We start from the raw sequence: 8509 nt of genomic DNA, 5'->3' as shown, positions 1-8509 counted from the left end.
AAGAAACTGAGGTAGAGAGTGGCATAAATACAGAAGGAATGAGGATAATAGAAGATAGGTGATTGGGACCCGTTTCTGTTTCAGCATGTTCTACTGAGAACAATTATCCCGGAGGTGTTCTGCTTCTGTCAAACACACCAGCGGCTCCTAGGCAACCGTAACCGGGCTCTCGTCTTTCTACAGCTGCGCCTTCACACCTGAAGTCAGAGGCGAAGAGGTATAGCCTACCCCTAAAACCAATCCAGCAACTTGAGTACTTAATTCAAGCAGAGACGAATAAACATTGAACCCATCGCTATTATGCTCAAAGTGCTTCATTTGAATATTGTTATTTTTCTCCGGAATAGACTATAGCTCGCATGCTTGTTTGACTGTCTGGTTGGTTCAGAACAGCAGGGAAAGTGAAGGAGTGGGGATGTGTGTGTGTGTTCGGTGGGGGTGTTGACACATTGATGGTGAGACTTTCTGCATAGCCACACACACACACGTCAGCTTTCTTGGTGTCCATGGCAACTGACAGGCAACAGGGAGCCTTAGCAAATGTCTCTATCTCCTCATCTCACTTTCTCTCTCTCGCTCTTTTTATTGTCAGTCTCTTACAGTACTCCCTCCCTCTCTCCCCCCTCATACCCTATGCCTCTCACTCTATCCTGATCATGCCACCAAATACAGATTAAAACTAAAGTAACGAGCCTGGTTTGAAAAGGTAAGAAGTAGAAAATACAGATATTTGTGTCTAAAATGTAAGGAGTGAAAGTATAAAGTTGAAGAAAAATAAATAGTGAAGTACTGATACCAGAAAAATCGACTTAAGTAGAGTAACGAAGTATTTTCACTTCTTTACTTCCCATCTCTGACGACTACACAACCCTTGCCATGGTTTGCTCTTCTGTAAGTAATGCACATTGAGATATCATGTAAAGAACAATCTGTTTCGCAGCTCAACCAGGAAGTGTTTACTCCCCTAATTTGTTTTTATTATTAGAAAGCAAATCCAATCTCCAGTCTCCTTTGGCTCATCTCTAAACAAATTCTAATTGATTTTGTTTCGGACGGTGACCTTCTGTAGTGAGTGGTTGATATCCTTTCATGGATCGTATCTCTCTTTCTCTCCCTTTCTCTCTCTCCCTTTCTCCCTTTCTCCCTTTCTCCCTTTCTCCCTCTCTCTCTCTCTCTCTCTCTCTCTCTCTCTCTCTCTCTCTCTCTCTCTCTCTCTCTCTCTCTCTCTCTCTCTCTCTCTCTCTCTCTCTCTCTCTCTCTCTCTCTCTCTCTCTCTCTCTCTCTCTCTCCCTCCCTCCCTCCCTCCCTCCCTCCCTCCCTCCCTCCCTCCCTCCCTCCCTCCCTCCCTCCCTCCCTCCCTCCCTCCCTCCCTCCCTCTCTCTCTCTCTCTCTCTCTCTCTCTCTCTCTCTCTCTCTCTCTCTCTCTCTCTCTCTCTCTCCCTCTCTTTCTCTCCCTCTCTTTCTCTCCCTCTCTTCTCTCTCTTTCCACACTCATCTCTCTATTTCTGTCTTTCTATTTCCCTCTTCTCCCTTTCTGCCCTCTTTCTGTCTCCTCTGTTTCCTGGATGTCTCTCTCATTTTCATGGTCCAGTGTGAGTGAGATGTTTCCATGGCCCAGTGTGTGTGAGATGTTTCCATGGTTACAGTGAGATGTTTCCATGGCCCAGTGTGTGTGAGATGTTTCCATGGTTACAGTGAGATGTTTCCATGGTCCAGTGTGAGTGAGATGTTTTCATGGTTACAGTGAGATGTTTCCATGGTTACAGTGAGATGTTTCCATGGCCCAGTGTGTGTGAGATGTTTCCATGGTCCAGTGTGAGTGAGATGTTTCCATGGCCCAGTGTGTGTGAGATGTTTCCATGCTTACAGTGAGATGTTTCCATGGCCCAGTGTGAGTTAGATGTTTCCATGGTCCAGTGTGAGTTAGATGTTTCCATGGTCCAGTGTGAGTGAGATGTTTCCATGGTTACAGTGAGATGTTTCCATGGTCCAGTGTGTGTGAGATGTTTCCATGGTTACAGTGAGATGTTTCCATGGTTACAGTGAGATGTTTGACTGCACTGTACCCAGCTCACTCTTCTTCTCTGTCCTCGGCAGGAGTTTGTGTTCTCGCTGACATGTTGCCTGTCATGTGTCAGCACAGAACTTTCTGCAAGTTTAAGTTCAGTGTTTCTGTATGTCCCTCTCTCATATATAACTTCCACATGTTCATATTCTGATATATTTTAGTTTTTTAAGCAGCAATCCTTACACAGGCATCACCAGAATCCCCCCCCCCTTTTGATGTCCCCAAAATTAATTTTCCAAAAAAGGAATCCCGTTTATCAGTACAACCCGTTTTAATACTTCCTCATTCATGTTGACCGGGATGTCATGCAATGAAGTCTTCAGAGTCAGATGCGTTTGGGATGGAGGGAGGGGTTTGCAAAATGGATTGAGATGTTTTGGACGTCGCTGGCTAAGACTTCCGTCTCTGGCTCGATGAAACGGTGCAGAGGCTTGACTGAGCGATCCGATTCTCTTTCCTCCCAAGACAAGAAGGAGTTCCTCCCAAGACAAGAAGGAGGATTAGAGGCTTCTCCTTGGGAAGACGTCTATCTGCGGCGGGCAGGAGATGTGAAGGAGAGGAGGATGAGAGAGGGTGAGAGAGGGTGGGGGGAGGGGTGATGAGAAAGAGGAGGGGGGTGAGTAGGAGGGAGAAGGGGAATGAAAGGAGGGAGAGATGGGAATGAGAGGTGAATGAGAATAGGGAGAGGGGGGTGAGAGTGTGTAGAGGGGTGAAGTGGATGAGAGAGGGATGAGAGGAGGGAGAGGGGGATGAGAGTGTGTAGAGGGGTGAAGTGGATGAGAGAGGGATGAGAGTAAGGAGAGGGGGATGAGAGTGTGTAGAGGGGTGAAGTGGATGGGAGAGGGATGAGAGGAGGGAGAGGGGGATGAGAGTGTGTAGAAGGGCGAAAGGGGATGAGAGAGGGATGAGAGGAGGGAGAGGGGGATGAGAGTGTGTAGAGGGGCAAAAGGGGATGATAGAGGGATGAGAGGAGGGAGAGTTGGATGAGAGTGTGTAGAGGGGCGAAAGGGGATGAGAGAGGGATGAGAGGAGGTAGAGGGGGATGAGAGTGTGTAGAGGGGTGAAGTGGATGAGAGAGGGATGAGAGGAGGGAGAGGGGGATGAGAGTGTGTAGAAGGGTGAAAGGGGATGAGAGAGGGATGAGAGGAGGGAGAGGGGGATGAGAGTGTGTAGAGGGGTGAGGGGATGAGAGAGGGATGAGAGGAGGGAGAGGGGGATGTGTCTGCATCTCCCCATTCAGATGATTCATGACGGTTTATTCTCAGTAGAAGCTTCCCAAGCCTCTTACCACTCCTCCGCCTGAAAACAAAGAGAGAGAGAGAACTGCAGAGGAGAGAGGGCCCCATTATCTACCTCTTCAGTGTCTCTCTCCCTCTATGCAGAGGAGAGGAGAGAGAGGGCCGCACTCTCTATCCCTTCTGTGTCTCTCTCCCTCTACTCCCTCTCTCTATTTCCTTCTCTCTCTGATGCCTGAGGCAATAGAGCACAGTAACACCCCTGGCACCTTGGCAACAAGCTGTATGGTTATGTGTGTGTGTGTGTGAGTGAGTGAGTGAGTGAGTGAGTGAGTGAGTGAGTGAGTGAGTGAGTGAGTGAGAGAGAGAGAGAGAGAGAGAGAGAGAGAGAGAGAGAGAGAGAGAGAGAGAGAGAGAGAGAGAGAGAGACTGTTTCTGAATTTCTGGCTATAGGTTCTTCATCCACTGTTTTGTTTAACGATATAAGACACATTTGATACGTAGGCTTGAGAATAATCAAGGCACTGCAATCAGAGTGTGTTCCCTACAGAGCAAATCTCCTACAGCCCCCCCTCCTCTCCCCCTCCCTCCCCCGCCCTTACTCCCCCTCCCAACCCTCGCTCCACCATTATGGAGATGGGTTCCTCACCTGCCCTGTAATTGCTCATGATTTGAATATGTTGCTCCAGATTGAGGTTCAGTTCAGAGCCTCTGATTGACACTGTGGCCTTCTATATGCACAGCTTGGAATGTAAACACACATCCATCTTTCAGGCTCGGCCTCGGGTCAGTGCTGACAACGGCTGAGGCTTAGCGGACGTTAGCGTGAATTAATTCCCCTCAGAAACACCCGCCCATCCATTTGTGTCTCCCACTCATAGACGCCTTGTTATTCGGCAGAGCTGTCCATACTAAGTGTGTTTCCAAATTTGTGTGTTTATCAAACCTGCGGTAGAGCAAAGGCCAGCCCCAAGGTGTTCTGGGTAATCATATGTTGAGGCGCCTCGCCAGCACTACACAAGCAACCCAGGGGATGGAGCGAAGAGCACTTCTATAAACATGTTTAAATCTTTTATGTTGATTCCTTGGAGACAGAAAGACAGAGAGAGAGAGAGGGAGGGATGGAAAAAGAAGCGAGAGCAAGCAAGAGAGAGAGGAGAGAGAAATAGGGGACAGATAAAGGGGCGTGTGAGAGAGGGAGAGAGAAATAGAGAGGGAGAGAGAGAGAGCAAGAGAGGAGAGAGAGAAAGAGATGGAAGAGAAAGAGAGAGAGAGGAGATAAAAAAGAGAGAGAGAGAGACAAAGAGAGAGAGAGAGAAACAGAGAGAGAGATACAGAGGAGAGAGAGATACAGAGAGAGACAGAGAAAGAGACAGAGGAGAGAGAGAGAGAGACAGAGAGAGAAACAGAGAGAGACAGGGGAGAGAGAGAAACAGAGAGAGAGAGACAAAGAGAGAGACAGAGAGAGAGACAGAGGAGACAGATAGAGGAGAGAGAGAGACAGAGAGAGAGAGAGAGACAGAGAGAGAGAGAGTAAATGGGAGGAACAAGGGTATCTCAGTGTGTTCTCCAGAGGGCTGAGCACAGCAGGAGTTGCTCATCTCTTCGTTGTCTTCCTCCTGCCTCGCATCCAGCCTCTCTCTCAGGCACCTCCTCCTGCCTCGCATCCAGCCTCTCTCTCAGGCACCTCCTCCTGCCTCGCATCCAGCCTCTCTCTCAGGCACCTCCTCCTGCCTCGCATCCAGCCTCTCTCTCAGGCACCTCCTCCTGCCTCGCATCCAGCCTCTCTCTCAGGCAATCAAGAATAATGTCTCCCACAATCCTCTGCTTCATCTACATCTGAGACGCCCAGTCTTCTCCCCCCAAACAGAATATCACAGAGGTGCCATTTCCTGCTGGTAGAGAAAAATCGCGTTTTAGGTTCCAACCTTCAGACATCCTTGATTGTTTCCTGTTCGAACTGTTAAGCGAGTCCGTTCTTGTTTGCCTGCTTTACCTAAAGACAAGCCAAGTCAAGTTTCACCTTCCATGCGAACGTGAATTAGTCCTGATACGTGACCTGAACGAGGGAAGAAAAGAGAAAACAAACGATAAGGCTACCACTTCTCAGTCTCTCGCCTCCCCTCTGAACCCCTGTGTGTGTGTTGTGTGTGTGTGTGTGTTGTGTGTGTGTGTGTGTGTTGTGTGTGTGTCTGTATTTCTCTCACACCTCCAGCAGTGCTCCCCTCAGCGAGGTGAGGGCTCCCTGGTGGGCGTCAGTGAAGCAGCGTTAACCACCCGGTAATCTGGAGGTAATCGCCCGCCTGGTCCCAGCCTCTTCACGGCTTCCAGCTCTAGATACACACCATCTCCTATCTCCCAGCCCTAGTTCTGGCACAGTCACTCATGTGAATATACAGTGCATCTATGCTGTATACATCTATCCATCTACCTATCTATATATGTATATCTATATGCTACTACTGCATTTCTCCTGTCTGGAGTTTAGATTAAAGATCACAAGGCCCCCCCCCCCATCCATCCCCCTCTCCCTTTCTTCTTTCTCAGCGCGGTGTAAAAACTAGGCCACTTAAAAGATTCAAATGAAACCCTCGTTATCTGATTTCGGATGAGAACAGCGTGGGGGAGAGGTGGGGGTGGTGAGGAGGTTGATGTGGACAGGAGCCTCCGAAAACTCACCAAACCAGCTAATTAAAAATAAGCAAGTTTAACTCCGACTCCTGCGTTATACTCCAACGGCTGAAAACCCCCCAACGCTAATTGAATGGAAGCGATAGCCCTCCGTTCCTTCACCAGGCCCGATACACAGGGAGCGCGAATGATGCTAAAAATAGCCCGCTTGGCACGCCTGCCTTTTCTCTGTGTATCAACCGAGGAGAATTCGATTGGATGGATTTAGATATTGCTCCACGCTATCTCGCTCCATCTCGCCTTTCAAATCCATTAGGTCATAGTGATACACGGTATTAACGTGCACGATTTGAGTCCATTTGGGCACAGCTCCAACGTAGACTGTGATAAATGACCACAACATGCCACGATGGAATAGCTAGCTTTATTCACAAATACCGTTTTTCATCGTGGTGACGATAAGAAAATGATATGAATACCGATTCATTACACTACAATGTTGTGTAGGATTCATCATGTAATGTAGATAAATAATACAAAGGTTTGTAAGGGCACATTTGTGTTTGTGTGTGAGAGTGTGTGTGTGCGTGTGTGTGTATAACAGACCCTGCTACCTCATCACAGTCCATGCTGTTTCTCCTCCTCCCTGTGGGAGTCAAAAGCAGAATAAACACAACTACACATCCGAACATCATCACCAACACACACACCTACACATCCGAACATCATCACCAACACACACACCTACACATCCGAATATCATCACCATCACACACACCTACACATCCGAACATCATCACCAACACACACATGTACACATCCGAACATCATCACCGACACACACACCTACACATCCGAACATCATCACCAACACACACATGTACACATCCGAACATCATCACCGACACACACACCTACACATCCGAACATCATCACCATCACACACACCTACACATCCCAACATCATCACCAACACACATGTAAACATCCCAACAACAAAACAGCCCCATCCCAAAACTAAACTCTTTGTATTCTGCTTCCGTAAATGGAAATGGAAGCTGGTATCCCTGAGCAATCTCCTGCCAGCACTTCCTGTCTTCCATATCCTGCTAGACTTCCCCCAGTCTCAGGTCTTTGTCTGTGGGAGCCAGTGATGAGCAGTGTAATCCTGTAATCCTGAGAAAAGCCCAGAGTTGGAGGCAGAGGGATCAGGATCCTAACTGGGGATCTCACGGGCCTCTACTCAACTAACACAGCACAGAGCCACACGCTCATCGCTACATCAGTAGAGATGAGCTGTCATCAGTGAAGAGAAACAGAGATCCTTCGTCCTGCTCCATCAGTCCCTGGCTGCCTGTACACACCGCCTGCCTGCTCCATCAGTCCCTGGCTGCCTGTACACACCGCCTGCCTGCTCCATCAGTCCCTGGCTGCCTGTACACACCGCCTGCCTGCTCCATCAGTCCCTGGCTGCCTGTACACACCGCCTGCCTGCTCCATCAGTCCCTGGCTGCCTGTACACACCGCCTGCCTGGCTGCCTGTACACACCGCCTGCCTGGCTGCCTGTACACACCGCCTGCCTGCTCCATCAGTCCCTGGCTGCCTGTACACACCGCCTGCCTGCTCCATCAGTCCCTGTCTGCCTGTACACACCGCCTGCCTGCTCCATCAGTCCCTGGCTGCCTGTACACACCGCCTGCATTCGGAATTCAGCCAACCACAAACTGGGATCCCAAAGCCTCTCATTACTGAAACTGAAAGTGGCGTGCCGGGCACCTCACACACGGCACCTCACACACGCGGCACCTCACACACGACACCTCACACGCAGCTTCACACGCGGCATCTCACACACGGCGTCACACACACGGCGTCACACACGGCACCTCACACACGGCACCTCACACGCGGCACCTCACACACGCGGCACCTCACACGCGGCACCTCACACGCGGTACCTCACACGCGGTACCTCACACGCAGCTTCACACGCGGCACCTCACACACGGCGTCACACCCGGCGTGTTGATATGATTGTTGATATTGCGTGTGCTCGTCTCAGAGAGGTGGAAATTAATTTCCTTATTTGTGGCCCAGAGATGGAATTTGAATGGGAGAGGGAAGGAAGGAGGGAGGGAGAGGTAGGGTCACGTGTCACGTAGTGGCTGTTTTTCTCTGCTGTGTCTCCCTGTGGGCCCCTTGGCTCTGTCATTACTGTTCATTATTACTCTGCTCTCCCCCCTGCTCTCCCCCGTGCGAACACACTGCCGGGCACATGGCGACAGCAGACGGCCACACATCAGACTGTCTCTGTCACACATCACAGCAATTAGAGAACTGATAGCTGTTTGTGCCACTGTTGTTTCAGTGGATCGTGTTAAGTGGACATAAACAATGTGTGATTATATAAAAACTAGTGGTGGGCCGTTATCGGCGTTGACTCTTTTCGGGCGATAAAAAAAATATTGCCGTTAATCTATTCTCAAAGTTGGGTTGGGAGCTGGGTCTATACTACGCAAGCTATGATGACTTTCATGCAAATCATCCCTTAGCTAATGCGGAAGATGCCGGGCC

The sequence above is a fragment of the Osmerus eperlanus genome, chromosome 10, assembly GCF_963692335.1.
Source record: "Osmerus eperlanus chromosome 10, fOsmEpe2.1, whole genome shotgun sequence".
Classification (NCBI taxonomy): Eukaryota; Metazoa; Chordata; class Actinopteri; order Osmeriformes; family Osmeridae; genus Osmerus; species Osmerus eperlanus.
Note: the sequence above shows the minus strand (reverse complement) of the source record.